The sequence below is a fragment of the Anabrus simplex genome, chromosome 3, assembly GCF_040414725.1.
Source record: "Anabrus simplex isolate iqAnaSimp1 chromosome 3, ASM4041472v1, whole genome shotgun sequence".
NCBI lineage: Eukaryota > Metazoa > Arthropoda > Insecta > Orthoptera > Tettigoniidae > Anabrus > Anabrus simplex.
In genome coordinates, this window is record NC_090267.1 from 242,931,303 (window position 1) to 242,948,709 (window position 17,407).

Consider the following 17,407-nt stretch of genomic DNA (forward strand, 5'->3'; position numbering starts at 1 on the left):
GTGAACATAACATACTTCATATTATTTACGTTTGAAGAATATTTCAATTACTGAATTGCTGGTAATCATTTCATGATGAAATGGATCCTCATCACTTTAGCCTTCACATTTTACCTTTATTCGTCATCACCACCAAGTGCTGAAGCTGGTCTTCTGGAAAGCAGAAATGAGCTTGTCAGGGACTAAGAAGAAATTGGATTGCTGAGGAAAGAGCCATTTTATTTGTTAATGGTAGTGAATGAAGATATAAAGAAAGAGAGTTCTGCATGAACGAGTAAGTGAACACAGAATATGAGATACGGGAAACATAGCCTAACTGGTAAGGTTACCTGTACTAATGATAGCAGCCAAGAATAAAAGCCATGCATGACCAAATCCTAGGTCATATTTGACATCAGTGAAGTTAAACTTGTGGACTGCCTGGTGGACACGATCATTAAGGCATTGAAGTTAGAATGGTCTGACACCATGTTTAGCTGGTTCAAGTCCCACTGGTCTAAAAAAATTCACCATCAGAATGTTGGCCGGCAGGGTAGGGGAGGTGGTGGTATACAATTCCTAATCACTAGATTGCGTGCCAAAATCCTAGATTCAATTCCAAACCTCTCCGCAGTGCTCATGCGGAGTGAGGGCTGTTGATTGTGATTCGTCCATCAGATGGGAACGTTCAGAATTGAGCAGACCCCTTGGTACTATTCGACAGGAATAGGCTATGTGCCAGCATCAGGTTTCACCTTCTCCCTTCCTACTATCAGATATCACGTCATTCATTTCATCTCATTAATTCCTCTGATGATTGTAGGATATAAACTTCATGGTTTTGATCTGTACTGAATTGTGATTACAATAATTATTAAACTTATGTTTTAATGGTCTACCCTTTCAATATCTATACTAATATTATAACGAGGAATTTTTTATATTTATTTGTAATGGATAGACTCAAAAACTACTTAACCGATTTTTAAAATTACTTCACCTATAGAAAGCTACATTGCCAGTGAGGACCATGGGCTGTATTTTATTTTCAAAACAATTCAAGAGGGGAGGGGGACAATTGGGGGAGATATAAAAATATAAAAATAATAGGCTAATCTAAGCAAAATTGAATTTTTCTTAAAAGGACGAGACAAAGCTCATTTTAAGCCCCTTGACGCAAAGAACAAAACTTGGTAAGCCCTATGGGCCTGAAAACCATGTTTTAAGGCCCTAAAACCAACTGTCATGGAGATATTGCAACTACACTACCCTGCTCTAGGAATCGAATAAAGAAACGAACGGCCATAACCATGGCAACGTCAGCTCCAGGATTCTACAGCAGCGAGATTATACATGAACATTTGGGCATAGCTGCCAACCAACATTGATACACATATGACTTACTATCTGAAAAAAATAAACTGTTGAATAAGACACTCATAGCACTCCTTTGGGCGGGGATGGAAAGGGAATGAAGTATGAAAATAATAGTCCCAGAGATCTTCGTAGTACGGTACTACAACCAGCAGTTGCCGATTGGGCCTCTGGTTTTACGTACTGGCCTAGGTTTCAGCATTTTGCGGAGTCTGTTACCTATAGTTTGAACTATTTGCTATCAAATCATGGAGTAGTAGGATCACTGATGTTATTAGTGCCAACATTTTGATCCACTTTTACGATCATTGTAACCATGAAAACAACCTATGTACACAATTGTCAAGATTGCCCATGACTTGACAAAATAGTTCAACTATTATACTCAGATTCATTATATGATGTGCGACATGAGTGACAAGCCCTGAGAATTATAATTCTCTATAATTAGAGTAGTTTCTTTTATGCATCGCGTATTTCCTTGATCATTTGTCATAGTTACAAAATGTCAGATCAAACAAATACATTCAATAATATTTATATTTGTGGTACTATCTAGCGGCAGTATACTTACACGTTAATTCCAAACATGACAAATAATTTCTACGTACTTAAGTAAAAACACCAGTGTTATAAATATCTAATGAAGTCAGTCACACCGATAGTATGACTAACTAAAGCTAGTTTCTGATAACCCATACAAAGAAGGGGTACTTCTGCTAGTGTACTATATTATGCAATGTTTACATTACATTTTTAATCTTTAATTTTTCAAGATATTTTAACAAGAAGCACTAGTAAAACATTGTAACATGATGCGATGCATCCAAGCGTTTTAGAGCCTTAATTTCATTTAATTTCATTTAATTTATGTTGAGGAAAGTAGAAGAGAAGGAGGAGGGAAAGATGAAGGTGGTAGTGTTTTATGTTGGTACTAACAATGTAAAACAAGCAGGTATAAGTACCAACATAGTTGGGGATGTGTGGGATCTGGTAAATGCAGCACGGATGAAGTTTAAGGAAGCCGAGATTGTTATCAGCGGAATACTGTGTAGGAGGGATACTGACTGGAAGGTGATTGGGGATTTAAATGAGACTATGGAGTGGATATGTGGGAAACTGGGAGTGAAATTTCTAGATCCTAATGGGTGGGTAGGAGATAGGGATTTGCGCTCAGATGGCCTTCACTTAAACCGCAGTGGTACATATAAGTTAGGAAATTTGTTTAGAAGGGTTATAAGGAGGTACATTCAGGGAAACAGGGTGTGCCAGGGAGCAGTGTTAAGGGAACAGGGAACTGGAAATCAAGTAGGGATGACATAAATCTGTTAGTGCTCAACTGTAAAAGTATTGTAAAGAAAGGAATAGAATTAAGTAATTTAATAGATATATACTTTCCAGATATTGTAATAGGAGTTGAATCATGGCTGAGAAATGATATAATGGATGCAGAAATTTTCTCATGGAAATGGAGGGTGTATCATAGAAATAGGATAGGAATGGTAGGAGGGGGAGTATTCATTCTCATGAAAGAAGAATTTGAAAAATCAGATCAAAAATTAGATGTATGGCTTTACAGGCGTTTGCTTTATTAACCAGCGTTTCGTCTTAGGTCTGACACCAGACTCTTCAGAGTGGGATGTGTCAGACCCTACCCACTGACGCTGAGGTGTAGTATGCAGGTGAAATTATCAGAAGCCTATTTAAGAGGCACAGTCTGATAACTGCATATGGGAGATAAAACTCCACAATGGAATTAATGCCCGCCAAACAATTCCGAATGGAAATTCGAAGTTCCCATGGAGGGAATTAGATATTTTTCCACCAATAGAGCATATCAAAAATCAGATCAAAAATTAGATGTATGGCTTTGCAGGCATTTGCTCTATTAACCAGCGTTTCGTCTTAGGTCTGACACCAGACTCTTCAGAGTGGAATGTGTCAGACCCTACCCACTGACGCTGGGGTGTAGTATGCAGGTGAAATTATCAGAAGCCTATTTAAGAGGCACAGTCTGATAATTGCATATGGGAGATAAAACTCCACAATGGAATTAATGCCCACCAAACAATTCCGAATGGAAATTCTAAGTCCCCACTCTGAAGAGTCTGGTGTCAGACTTAAGACAAAACGCTGGTTAATAGAGCAAACGCCTGAAAAGCCATACATCTAATTTTTGATCTGATTTTTGATATGCTCTATTGGTGGAAAAATATATAATTCCCTCCATGGGAACTTAGAATTTCCATTCACAAAGAAGAATTTGTAAGCTACGAAAAAGTTAAAGACAACAAGCACGAAATTATAGGGGTAAGGCTCATTTCTAAAGATAATAGGCAACTAAATGTCTTTGGAGTGTACAGATCGGGAAAGGGTAGCGCAGGTGCTGATTCAGAATTATTTGATAAGATAATCAGCTATGTGGGAAACGATAAGGAAAGGAACATGATCGTAGCGGGTGATCTCAATTTACCAGATGTCAATTGGGAAGGTAATGGGAACGACAGGAAGCATGACCAACAAATGGCAAATAAGTAAATATGGGAAGGACACCTGATTCAGAAAGTGATAGAGCCAACTAGAGGGAAGAATATTCTGGATGTGGTGCTGGTAAAATCCGAAACCGAAGTAATAGATGGTATTAGTGATCATGAAGCTGTTTTTGTGGTAATTAAAAATAAATGTGAAAGAAAGGAAGAGATTAAAATTAGGACTGTTAGGCAGTACCATATGGCTGATAAAACAGGCATGAGGGAGTTTTTAATAAGTAACTATGATCAGTGGAAAACGGTAAATAAAAATGTAAACAGACTCTGGGATGGGTTTAAAGCAATTGGGAACATGCATCATTTTCAAAAATATTTTTTTTGAAAAGTACACCAATGAAATAGTACGTAAACGTATTACATTGTGGTATGTTGCCTTGTTTTCTACCATTAAAAAAATATTTAATAGTGCCTTTCCGCAAGGCGAGTGAAACGGCCTCTGACGTAAGCAGCGCGCTGTGACGTCACGATCCAGTACCGCATGGAGCTCTACCAGCCGTTGTGCATCAGCCAGCCGTTGCTAAAAGCCAATTGTTTATTATTCGTGATCGCGAATAACTTCGAAATGACAGAAGAAAGGTTCAAAACAGCACAGTCAGACAATCTACCATGTGTAGATGTCATCATTCTTGAAAAATGTGACTTTTGTGGCCGCAGAAATTAGCGGATAACAAACAAGTTTGTAAGTGGCGTCTTTTATATATGTGCAATGTACTGTAACCCATAGTATTAGGATAACAACGAACCTGGATAGAAATCACATCACTTTCAACATTTCCTTCTAGACTGATTCCCCTATTAAAGAATAACATTACATTTTCGGGCTTTCAGCATCAGTAAAGTAAGAAATCGGATTTCAGCACTAACATAAACATATAGGTAGCATTATAGTACTAGTCCGCTTCTGTGGTGTAGTGGTTAATGTGTGCCACTTCCGGAAGCCCGGTTTCGATTCCCGGCTCTGCCATGAAAGTTGAAAACAAATAGTACGAGGGCTGGAACGGGGTCTACTCAGCCTCGGGAGGTCAACTGAGTAGAAGGGTTTCGAATCCCACCTCAGCCATCCTCGAAGTGGTTTTTCGTATTTTCCTACTTCTCCTCCAGGCACCTAAGGCCACGGCCGTTTCCTTCCCTCTTCCTTGTCTATCCCTTCCGATTCTCCCATCCTCCAACAAGGCATAACAGGTGAGGCCGCCTGGGCGAGGTAATGGCCCTCCTCACCAGTTTCATCACCATACTCAAAGTCTCACGTTCCAGGACACTGCCCTTGAAGTGGTAGAGGTGAAATCCCTCGCTGAGTCAGAGAGAAAACCAACCCTGAAGGATAAACTGATTAAGAAAGAAAGAAAGAAGGAAAGAAAGAAAGATCATAGTACTGTAGGTCTATAACCTATCATTTCTGAAAAAATATGTATTTATGGTTGGGGCAACTGGCCTACTCACTTCCGGGGCCCATGAAAGAGAATTAAATATCTTTGTGGAGGGAAAAAGTTAAACATGATAAAGATAAATATGACTTCATCTAGTTTTCACAAGTTGAGCTGAGTGGTTCAGACTTGGCAGGTTCGATCCTGGTTCAGTCCGGTGGTAGTTGAAGGTGCTCAAATACGTCAGCCTCGTGTCGGTAGATTTACTGGCACGTAAAAGAACTCCAGCAGGACTAAATTCCTACACATCGGCGTCTCCGAAAATCGTAGAAGTAGTTAGCGGGGCGTGAAGCCAATAACATTAATTACATTTGGCTTTTAACAAGCTGAGCATATCAGGAAAGAAAAGTGTCCTGGTGACATTTTAGTCGCTCAATACAGGAATGTCTTTGGGTGCTGTGACTTTTACTTTTTTTTTGTTTTTGCTGTTTGCTTTACGTCACACCGTCACATATAGGTCTTATGGCGACGATGGGACAGTGAAGGCCTAGGAATGGGAACAAAGCGGCCGTGGCCTTAGGTACAGCCTCAGCATTTGCCTGGTGTGAAAATGGGAAACCACGGAAAACCATCTTCAGGGCTGCCAGCAGTGGGGTTCAAAACCTTCCATCTCCCGGATGCGAGCTCACAGCTGCGCGCTCCTAACCGCACGGCCTCTCGCGCGGTATTTTTACCCTTTGGTTTATTGACTTGGCTTGTATAACCTAAAACTTAGGCTAAGTTGGATAATATTTTAAACACCTACATCACTATTTTCACCTGTGTGCAATTATGTTATTTATTTCATTAATATTATGATAATTATTATAATTGAGCATTGTTAACTTATAAGACCCCAACAAACAAGCATTGGTTTTGTGTAGAGTTATACATTTGTTAAATTCACGTTGTTTCCTTTCATGATGTACACGCCTATTCTTTGTAACATTATAGAGTATTTAGATATAGCCTAAATTTATTTACCAATTAAGCTCTTCAATAAAGACATACATAACTGTCCCATGCCAAGATATATTGGTAGAATTAGAGCTGTCAAAATGGTTCATAACCCCTTTGATTTATTATCTTGACATGGATCACCCAAAACATAGGTTAGGTTTGGAGAATACTTTAATAATCAGCATTATTTAATGCACTGTTTATTACTTTCATATTCCAAGATGTAATTGAAGCATTTAAATAAAGCATCATACATTAAAATTTAAAGTTTTACCACTAGAACAGCTGACATGGAAAAATGATTTGAAAATTCAAACAAATTCATCTTACGTTAAAATCTTAAAAAAAAATAAACTGTAGACTTTTCCGATATATCACCAGCATTTTTCCGGCTCGCCAAAATCCATTTCTTCCTAGTTTTAGCGTCTTTGGAACATGTATAAACAATTTGTTTGGTATGGTATGCGATGTGCTATTGCACATCGGAACTCTACACCATTTATAAGTTTTCTGCCTCACTGTCTGCGCAGGATTCATTTTAAGTCTAAAATATACCACTCAGATTATTATCCGATGTATAGACCTCGAATTTAATCATACTAGACACTAACGTAAAGTAGAAATACGCGAAGTGTATCCTGCTTCTCACAGCGCACTATGTGTTATTTCGTCTGCTAATTCCGTCAACCTGTACGATGACGTCAGACCAATGAGATCGCGTACTTGCGTGACGTGACACTTTCGTAGATTTTTATCATGTTTGGAGTTATTATTTGTACATTCTGATCACATTTTTGAATTCTGCATGAAATTTTGAATCAGATTAGCATATTTTTAATTAAAACCCCGGATCATGCATGTTCCCTATTGTTGAGGAATGTGAAAATAGGTTTGTACCTACAAAGGTGGTAAGGAATGATAGAGATCAACTATATTATAACAGGGAAATAAAGAGACTAAGAAGGAGGTGCAGGTTGGAAAGAAATAGAGTTAGAAATGGCTGTGGAAGTAAGGAGAAATTGAAGGAACTTACTAGGAACTTGATTCTAGCAAAGAAGTCAGCTAAGGATAACATGATGGCAAGCATAATTGGTGGCCACACTAATTTTAGTGAAAAATGGAAGAGAATGTATAGGTACTTTAAGCCAGAAACCGGTTCAAAGAAGACATTCCAGGAATAATTAATGAACAAGGGGAGCGTGTATGTGAGGATCTTCAAAAGGCAGAAGTATTCAGTCAGCAGTATGTAAAGATTGTTGGTTACAAGGATAATGTCCAGATAGAGCAGGTGACTAATACTAAAGATTAAAATTTACCTATGACAGCAATGACATTTACAGTAAGATACAAAAGTTGAAAACTAGAAAAGCAGCTGGAATTGATAAGGTTTTGGGGGATATACTAAAGACAATGGATTGGGATATAGTACCATATGTGAAGTATTTGTTTGATTTTTGTTTGCATGAAAGAACTTTACCAAATGATTGGAGAGTCGCAATAGTAGCCCCTGTGTATAAAGATAGGGTGATAGACATAAAGCTGAAAATTACAGGCCAGTCAGTTTGACATGCATTGTATGTAAGCTTTGGGAATGCATTCTTTCTGATTATATAAGACATGTGTACAAAATTAATAAATGGTTTGATAGAAGGCAGTTTGGGTTTAGAAAAGGTTATTCAACTGAAGTCCAACTTGTTGGATTCCAGCAAGATATAGCAGATATCCTGGATTCAGGAGGTCAATTGGACTGTATTGCGATTGACGTATCTAAGGCATTTGATAGGGTAGATCATGGGAGACTACTGGCTAAAATGAGTGCAATTGGACTTGACAAAAGAGTGACTGAATGGGTGGCTCTGTTTCTAGAAAATAGAACTCAGAGAATTAGAGTAGGTGAGGCTTTATCTGTCCCTGTAAAAATTAAGAGGGGAATTCCTCAAGGCAGTATTATTGGACCTTTATGTTTCCTTATATATATCAATGATATGTGTAAAGAAGTGGAATCAGAGATACGGCTTTTTGCAGATGATGTTATTCTGTACAGAGTAATAAATAAGATACAAGATTGTGAGCAACTGCAAAATGACCTAGATAATGTTGTGAGATGGACCGTAAGCAATGGTATGATGATAAACGGGGATAAAAGTCAGGTTGTGAGTTTCACAAATATGAAAAGTCCTCTCAGTTTTAATTACTGCGTTGATGGGGTGAAAGTTCCCTTTGGGGATCATTGTAAATACCTAGGTATTAATATAAGGAAAGATCTTCATTGGGGTAATCACATAAATATGATTGTAAATAAAGGGTACAGATCTCTACACATGGTTATGAGAGTATTTAGGGGTTGTAGTAAGGATGTTAAGGAGAGAGCATATTTGTCTCTGGTGAGACCCCAACTAGAGTATGGTTCCAGTGTATGGGACGCTTACCAGGATTACTTGATTCAGGAACTGGAAAAATTCCAAAGAAAAGCAGCTTGATTTGTTCTGGGCGATTTCCGACAAAAGAGTAGCGTTACAAAAATGTTGCAAAGTTTGGGCTGGGAAGACTTGGGAGAAAGGAGACGAGCTGTTCGATTAAGTGGTATGCTCCGAGCTGTCAGTGGAGAGATGGCGTGGGAGGACATCAGTAGACGAATAAGTTTGGATGGTGTCTTTAAAAGTAGGAAAGGTCACAATATGAAGATAAAGTTGGAATTCAATAGGACAAATTGGGGCAAATATTCGTTTATAGGAAGGGGAGTTAGGGATTGGAATAACTTACCAAGGGAGATGTTCAATAAATTTCCAATTTCTTTGCAATCATTTAAGAAAAGGCTAGGAAAACAACAGATAGGGAATCTGCCACCTGGGCGACTGCCCTAAATGCAGATCAGTAGTGATTGATTGATTGATGATTGATTCATCATATTTGATGTGTTGTGCGCATTGTTCATCCCTGACCCTTTTAAGACCTTTTAACGTCATATGTGTTTGTACATTTATTTTAGTCATTAGATGTGTTTGTACAGTTTTGTATTATGCCTGATGAAGGCCAGCCAAGGCCGAAACTAGTTCCAAGATTAAAAATGTAATATAAACATCTATCTATATAAAATAAGAGTTTTGTCTGTACATTGCTCAGAATTTGAAAAGAATGGTATTTCTGTATCGGTCATGACCACAGTAAAGGAAATGCACTTTTTACTTTTCCGTAATGTCTGTCACTAGAAAACGGCCAGAAAGAATTTAATGAAAATCGGTATGTAAAGTTGAAGAATGAGCCTCTACAATTTAAGCTATAAGTAATTTTATTTACGCTGAGTGAAATGGTAGTTTATGGGAAGGCGTGAATGTAATTCTTAAATATTTATATTATTAGTTGTCGTATCGATAACTACTACATAACCAAAGTTATAGAGAATTAAATTTCCGACCATTTATGTCTTATACATTTTTAGCGTACCGGCTATGGCAACACAGATATTAATGAATTTGTGTTATTGTTGCTAAGACCATATCAATGCCGAGCCACGAGAAAATGGGTTAACATAATTTAATGAAAATCGGTATATAGAGTCGGGGACTAAGAAAATACAGTCTAAGCTATAAACAATTTAATTCATCCTGGATGAAAATGTAGTTTAGGGGAAGGTGCCTAAAATGTAATTTTCAAATAGCAATGTTATTGGTCCTATCGAAAAGTACTATATAAAAAAGTTATAGAGAGTACATTTTCCGATCATTTATCTTTTATTCAGTTTTACTGTACCGACTATGATAAGAGTGGTATTTCAGAGTCGGAAGAAAATGAAATGTGAAGGCCTATAATATTGAAAGTCCATAACATTGTTCAGCAATAACATTACATTGACCATTGTTTATTGTGATGTTCTTTGTCTCTTATGCTGTCCCTCAACCCCGATAGATGGGATTACTGCTGCGTACCGAGTACAACAATCTGACTGAATATTGGCGGGAAATAGCCGGGGTTAGAAAACTTTCTTCTTTAGCATGCCATTCCTCTGGTTCATACATTTTCTGATACAGCTGGTACGTAACATACTGGATTGTCATAGTATTTCAGCTATTCGACCCCTACTCTGACACACTGTTTTGAATGAGCAGTGTGCATACTTAAGGCAGAGCAGCTCGATTTGTTCTGGGCGATTTCCGACAAAAGAGTAGCGTTACAAAAATGTTGCAATGTTTGGGTTGGGAAGAATTGAGAGAAAGAAGAAGAGCTGCTCGACTAAGTGGTATGTTTCGGGCTGTCAGCGGAGAGATGGCGTGGAATGACATTAGTAGACGAATAAGTTTGAATGGCGTTTATAAAAGTAGGAAAGATCACAATATGAAGATAAAGTTGGAATTCAAGAGGACAAACTGGGGCAAATATTCATTTATAGGAAGGGGAGTTAGGGATTGGAATAACTTACCAAGAGAGATGTTCAATAAATTTCCAATTTCTTTGAAATCATTTAGGAAAAGGCTAGGAAAACAACAAATAGGGAATCTGCCACCTGGGCGACTGCCCTAAATGCAGATCAGTATTGATTGATTGATAGTGGTAGTAGTAGTAGTAGTATGGCCTGTACTAGAATAACAATTTAGGCCTTTTCCAAATTATAGCACAACAATATTCACTAAATTCATCTCTGAAAAGAGCCGTTTCTTAAGAAAAGCTTCTTTCTCTTCACTTTTATTGAATTCTACATTCAATTTATTCCAAACTAGCAGAGAAGAGGGGGGTTTCTCTTCTGGCTTGGAGGAAAAAATTGCCTTCAAGTCAAATAGATTTTTCCGTCGCCAGTGTAGTGAATTGATATCTTACGACTCATCGGGTACTCCTAGGAAACAGATTAGTAAGTGGGCATAGTTTTTGCCCTGGGAGTCTCTACTATTCGACCCCCCCCCCCCCCCCCCCCCCGAAGAAAGGCGAAGAGTGTTCACGTATCTCGGCTGTCTGCAGTTTGGTCATTCCAGGCCTCGAACTTTGGACTGTTAGATAAGCAGCGTAGTCCTGTTTGTTAAAAGTGAGAAAATGTGTGGTGTTTCATTTGAACGAGTACCATATTTCGTAATATGAAAGCATTGCTTTTAATCGCGCCATTCCTATTGACGTCATTGTATGTTCATTTCAGTTGGGAAAACCACTAAGACAGTCTTTCTGAGGATGTAAAAAGGCATTATAATGAAAACATCCCAACCTGATTGTGACTGATGGTATGAAATTCCCTCAGTCTGCATATGAGAAAAGATGTTTGGTGACCTCCTGTCGCGTTTCTAGGGTAATGTTAAGGGCTATACAATTTAAGACAATCTTGCTCATAACGTGTACACTACCTAACTACCTGCATACAATGCAGAATTCCATAGCAAAGCACGGGTACATCAGCTAGTTGCATAATATAGTATTGAAAAGGTGGACCATTAAAACATAAGTTTAATTATTATTGTCCTCTGATGAGGTTGACATCATGAAGTCCCCCTGTGGGCGGGGGGCAGTAAAATAACAAGCACGGTATCCCCTGCCTGTCGTAAGAGGCGACTAAAAGAGGCCCAAGGGGTTCTGAACTATGGAATGTGGGTTGTCGACCATGGGACCCTTAGCTGAGTCCTGGCATTGCTTCCACTTACTTGTGCCAGGCTCCTCACTTTCATCTATCTTATCTGACCTCTCTTGGTCAACTCTTGTTCTCTTCTGACCCCAACGGTATTAGGTATGGAGGCCTAGGGAGTCTTTCATTTTCATGCTCTTTGTGGCCCTTGCCGTCCTTTGGCCGATACCTTCATTTTTTGAAGTGTCGGACCTCTTCCCTTTTTTCTCTCTGATTAGTGTTATATAGAGAATGGTTGCCCAGTAGTACTTCCTCTTAAAACAATAATCACCACCACCACCTGATATCAGGAAGGGCATCCGCTCATAAAAACCCACCATAACAGATTTATCTCACCTCATATCTGACCTCGTAGAGAAACGGGACAAGGGTTGGACAAACAGTGAAGTTAAACTTGTATTTTTCCGTATACAACTACAGGATTCTCATTTGCACTATCTGTCTGGAATCATGCAGCGCAAGGAAGGAAGTGTAGTAACAAGTAAGACTGAAAACAATGTGTATACATTGGAGAAACGGGAGGGACTAAAAAGTGGCGTCTGGAATAACTTTCTGTTAGTTGCAGACAAAAATAGCAAGTCCGCTGGATACATATATTGTACAAATTGTTCAATATTATTGTGTTTTCAGTCAGGAATGACAATCACAAGAAATCCTACACTGCCACAACTCATTCAGGTAAACCAGCATTAATAAAAATCAGTGTTACATCAAAGTGTACGCCAACATGTGCTGAAGACATGAGAACTGAGTGACTATTGAGCACTCAACTTTTTCTTCAGATCAGAAACTTTGGCATTTCCCATGGGAAATTCACTGTTGAATCTTCGATGAACAGTTTAAAAATGTCATTCTACATTAGCCTTTTTAGTAAGTGCAACACTTGAGTTACAGATAAGACATAAAGACTTATCTTGTACCATAATAAATAAGAACTGGTCCTCCCGTTCTCTATGATAGTGATAACTTTTTAGTTTCTTCTAAATGGTTCCCTTATGACTCATTTCGATGAAACTTGTACAAAATAATTGTGAATTTCACTGCCAGTATAGACACTAACACAGAAGAGAAATGCTCACTTGAAGTCACTCAGCAGCTTGTGCACTAGTCTGATCTTCACATCACAGTCAATCGGTATTTTGATCGCTGATTACAGACTTTCGAGAGGTGTCTATTGCCATCTGAAAGGCATTCCAGATCATTTCACATGATTTACAAGTAAGACTTTAGTGGACAATTGTTCATATCTCTGCTAGAGTTCAGTAGCAGACAGCATCTTCTGTTGACTAGTCTGCCACAGGGAACCATAAAACAATGGAAATAATCAACAAAGTTGGTAAGATACAGATCCACCATGGACAACTTTTCATGGCTTGCTTGTTGACTACTGTAGTAGATCACGGATCACGGTCAATGCGTTGGTCACCACTGACAAGGAGTTTTCAAGTACAGTGTCATTGCTACCCAGAAAGAGACCATTTCAAGGACTGGGTGAGTATTAGATTCTCTGCAGTAGATGGAGGAGATACCTGTACCTATTTTATTGCACCACAGAGACTATGATGATGACAATTTAAGGTGGTGGAGCAGACATGAAAGGGATCTACCTGAGCTGGCTACAGGTGCAAGATGTATTTTATGTATCCCAACACAATCTCACCCAGCAAGCGGTGCTTCAGTAAAGTTGGCATGTCATAAACAAATCACAGCAGCCAATTAAATACAGATAGTGTAGGTGATCTACCTGTGATCAACAGCAATTATAAATCATCTTTATTTGCAAGCAAGTGAAAGTGAAAAAAAGGTTATAGCTACTGTAGGTCCAAGTATCTTCATTTTTAACTAAACCAGCACTACATATACACTCAAAATGGTACCAAATTAAACACTTTTCACACTGGATACCATTCTTTACTCGCTTCTTATTTACACCACACTTATTCCCGATTATTTCGCAAGAGAACTGGGAGCTATCTTCACTTACATCCTTCGCTGACGTCATCTTGTAAACCTAGTAGGCGTGCCCAGCTTATCTGTGCCCCCATTGACTCATTACTCCCCGCTCCGCAGCATAGCAATAAGGACAGCGCTTCGCTCACTTTATCCGTGCATGACATGAAATAACAATTAAAATTAAGACAATAAGAATTTTAAAAATTAGTGATTAAGCATTAAAAAAATAAGCTTGTACCTTATGACAGGAGATGTTGGAAATGTTCTCCTCCTGCATCCACACATTTCTGGCATCATCTTAGGAAACTCCGATTCACGCAGATAAGTGCTTCTGTAATTGAAGCTATTTCTCTCTAGATATGTTCTTTCAATTCATCTGAATGTGTGAGGGTTTCTTGCATACACTTTAATTTTTAAGCTCCCCCATAAATAAAAGTCACAAATAGTTAAATCTGGAGACCGTCATGGCCATAAGTCCATCCTAATAATACGGTCTTCAAAAAATTTCCTCAATTAAGTTTAACGTGTCATTAGCTATATGCACGGTGGCAGAGTCTTGCTGAAATTATTCATTTCGACAGTTAGTGTCAGTCAGTTCATCAAAAAATGGTTTGAGTATGTTATTTTTGTGCATTAATAGTGCCCTGAAGAATGAAGGGTCCTATAATTCTGTATACATTCACTGCGCACCATACTCTGATCCATTTGTCATGTAGAGGAATTTTGTATATGCGATGGGTGTTTTCTGTACTCCAGTATTGTTATTTTGTGTTGAAACATACCCGTGTAAATAGAACCATGCTTCATCAGAGAAAAATATTAAGTGTGGATCAATTATTTCATCATGAACAGTTTGCAACATCCATTTAGAAAAACGTACCCACTTATCATGATCACATAGATGGAGTTCGTGTACTACAGTTACCTCAGTAAACAGAAAGATAGATAATCCGCCTGGTCAATACTGTGTATTAAAAATGTATTTACATTACACATTTATGATATATATAGTACATGTTTCGAGATTATGTTAATTTTCTTCTTCAGCTAAATAGGTTAAAATTTGTGAGTTACAATAAGACCTTTTAAAACGGGGGCTCCCGCTAAGGAAACTAAAACTGTGACATGTAAAATATAACATATCTATCAATATATTCATAAAAATATTTATATTTATATTTATATTTATATTTATATTTATATTTATATTTATATTTATATTTATATTTATATTTATATTTATATTTATATTTATATTTATATTTATATTTATATTTATATTTATATTTATATTTATTTGATATTTAATAAAATATTCATCAATTTTTAATTTGTCATATTGTACATGGCAAGATTTAGTTTCCTTACCAGCCCCCAAACCCCCTCCTGTTTCATTAGGTCTTATTGTAATACCATACAAATTTTAACCTATTTAACTGTAAAAGAGAATTAACATATTCTCAAAACATGTACGATATATATTGTAAATGTGAAATGTAAATACATTTTTAATGCGTAGTATTGACTAGGTTTCCTATTTATTGTGATTAAGTCAAAATGGACCCAATATTGGCCATTATGGTCCAGATTATTAATAACTACAGTTCCCTTGTATGAATTCAATTTGAACATTTTCATAGCCTGCCATTCTGAGCTCTTCAAAACCCTGGCTTCTTGGCCAAGTCATCTTAGGGATTTTTTTAGGCATATGTTCTAATCTTTCTGTGATTTTGTTTACTTTTCCCGTGTTAAGTACACTTTTTTTTAATACTTTACTTATCGTGTAAAGAACCAGTTCCTCTCAATCTGTTTACGAGTTTCCACATAGTCTCTCTATGTGAAGGATGTACATCTGGAAATCGTGTTACAAATTGCCCAACGACTTCCCTGCAAGACTGTTTTCACAAAATTATCATAAATAAATACCCTTTCCTCCACCGTGTACACATGTGGAGATATTTTGACAATTATACCCCGAAGTAACATGTCACAACTCGAGAACAGTTGGAGGAACAGATCAACACTTAATACACGTTCTAAGCACGGGCCTTAACTGTGAAGTGTGGGCATTCCTGTGCTATCACTGCGCTGTGTAATGAGAAGTGATGAGTCAACGGCAGGCAGATAAGCTGGGCGCGCCTGCTGGCCAGCAGATGAGAGAAACTCACTGTACTTTAGGTGTTGGAATAAGCGATGGAGTACAAAATAAAAAGGCATTTACTTTTAGGGGTTTAACATGCTCAACTCTCCTACGAACAATTACGAAGCACAATAATACCAAATATTATATCGCTACTATATCGCTTCTGTTGCAAAACGTCATGTTTTTATAAACTTAAATGAAAGAAAATAGGCTAGTACACTAGAAGTACCGGGCGAGTTGGCCATGCGCGTAGAGGCGTGCGGCTGTGAGCTTGCATCCGGGAGATAGTAGGTTCGAATCCCACTATCGGCAGCCCTGAAGATGGTTTTCCGTGGTTTTCCATTTTCACACCAGGCAAATGCTGGGGCTGTACCTTAATTAAGGCCACGGCCGATTTCTTCCAACTCCTAGGCCTTTCCTATCCCATCGTCACCATAAGACCTATCTGTGTCGGTGCGACGTAAAGCCCTTAGCAAAAAAAAAAAAAAAAAACACTAGAAGTAACATCTCTTCAAGCAACCGTGTTGATACAAAAATACACAAATAACAATACACACTAACAATTGTCTGTGTCAGTGTTAATGCCACAGCCTTTGTAGATGTAAGTTTCAACTGTTACTTGCAGACCAAATCAGATAACTGAATGCTGTCATCGGTAGGCATGCACAGCCCTGAGTCAACAACATGGGGAATTACAAGCTGACTGAGGAGAAGAAACTTTTGTCGACATGCACAGGCACAAGCATTTCTAGCATTGACACTATCGTATTGGTCCCTCCTTTAACTGGGAAGTATTGTCGCCATGAGACCTATCTGTGTCGGTGCGACGTAAAGTAACTAGCAAAAAAAAAAATATATATTAACTGGCAAGTCATGACCAAGGCATAGATATCAAGGATAAGTTAATAAAAAACCACCTATTCAATACTTTCCACGTTTAATGTGGTTATTATCTACATGATTTTATGTAGACTTATTTAGGTCAGGTACATGTTTCACCCATTATTTTGGGCATCTTCAGCCTGTAAACAACCTTTAGGTCAAGGTTTGGGACCTTTTTAACCAATATAAACATACCAATATATACACTATATACAGTATATACATTATATACAATATATATAAACATTAATGAACTCTTAAGATGGGTAACATAAGTTAATCAGTTAAGTTTTTTGTTCCTAATCTATCTTATATGAAAAATGTCCAAAACTAAAATGGATCTTCTTTTTGGTAAAGAGGGTTACATATTGGGGTTTATGTGACCCCTATATCATATTAAGTTCTTGACGTACCGTGTCTGGTGACAGGATGTGTCGTCAACAATAAGTGGAGATTTGAACTGATTGTTGCTTGTAGGTTGGTCAAGATTGAAAAATATAAATTTAAATGTGTTTTAACTTGGCAGTTCTATTCTGGTTAACTTAAAATGTTCAAAAATAAAAAT

General features: G+C 37.8%; 1 protein-coding gene across 2 annotated transcripts in view; it reads left to right on the forward strand.

The window, feature by feature from the left end:
* The window catches only part of LOC136866194 (ATP-binding cassette sub-family C member 4), a 371,709-nt gene that overhangs the window by 127,924 nt on the left and 226,378 nt on the right, over positions 1–17,407 (forward strand). The gene's annotated exons all lie outside the window — the stretch shown is intronic.